Source organism: Wasmannia auropunctata, unplaced genomic scaffold, assembly GCF_000956235.1.
Source record: "Wasmannia auropunctata unplaced genomic scaffold, wasmannia.A_1.0 LD313847.1, whole genome shotgun sequence".
In the NCBI taxonomy this organism is placed as follows: domain Eukaryota; kingdom Metazoa; phylum Arthropoda; class Insecta; order Hymenoptera; family Formicidae; genus Wasmannia; species Wasmannia auropunctata.
In genome coordinates, this window is record NW_012049043.1 from 44,307 (window position 1) to 45,067 (window position 761).

Consider the following 761-nt stretch of genomic DNA (forward strand, 5'->3'; position numbering starts at 1 on the left):
ATAAGAGACAGCAAAAGAGTGAATCTTTACCTTTAATTTGTTTTTTTGTTGAGCGTTGTACGATTTTTTTTCACCGAGTTATTCAACATTAAAGCAAAAATGGTCCTTTTTGCTTCAATTTGGAAAGTAAAGATTTCAAGTTGTAATATGCTTTTTTGATCATCTCGATACGATCATTTTTAACGAAGTAACACTCTTAAATTTTGCCTATTTTTGGATGGTAAAGTAAGGTGATCTTTTATTTTTGGCAAGTGTATTCTGTAATTTTAAAATAGACAAGCTTCAAATGAGTGTAACTTCGTCAAAAATCATCATGTCGAGATGTTCAAAAAAGCTTTTTACAGCTTGAAATCTCTACTTTTCAGATCGACACTTTAGAAAACGATTCTATTGATTTTTTATGGAATTACATAGGTCCAAATGAAAATGCGTCAAATCTCCAAAAATGTGTACTAAATTTAAAAGGTTTCATGGCATAAATTAAAAATCGCACACAAATGCAGTTTACTGCTTTCGAAAGAGTGAATCTTTACCTTTAATTTGCTTTTTGTTGAGCGTTGTACGATTTTTTTTCACTGAGTTATTCAACATTGATGTAAAAAGGGTAATTTTTGTTTAAATGTTAAATAATTCGGTGAAAAAAGATCGTACGACGCTCAACAAAAAAGCAAATTAAAGAGAAAGATTCATTCTTTCGAAAGCTGTAAACTCTGTTTATGTGCGATTTTTATTCCACGCCATGGAACTTGTCACAGTTTGTA

The 761-nt window shown here is 30.4% G+C and overlaps 1 protein-coding gene across 1 annotated transcript in view; it reads right to left on the reverse strand.

Annotated features, from left to right (window-relative positions):
• The window catches only part of LOC105460912 (cytochrome P450 4C1-like), a gene marked incomplete at its 5' end in the record, with an annotated part of 13,003 nt that overhangs the window by 588 nt on the left and 11,654 nt on the right, over positions 1–761 (reverse strand). The window lies entirely within an intron of this gene.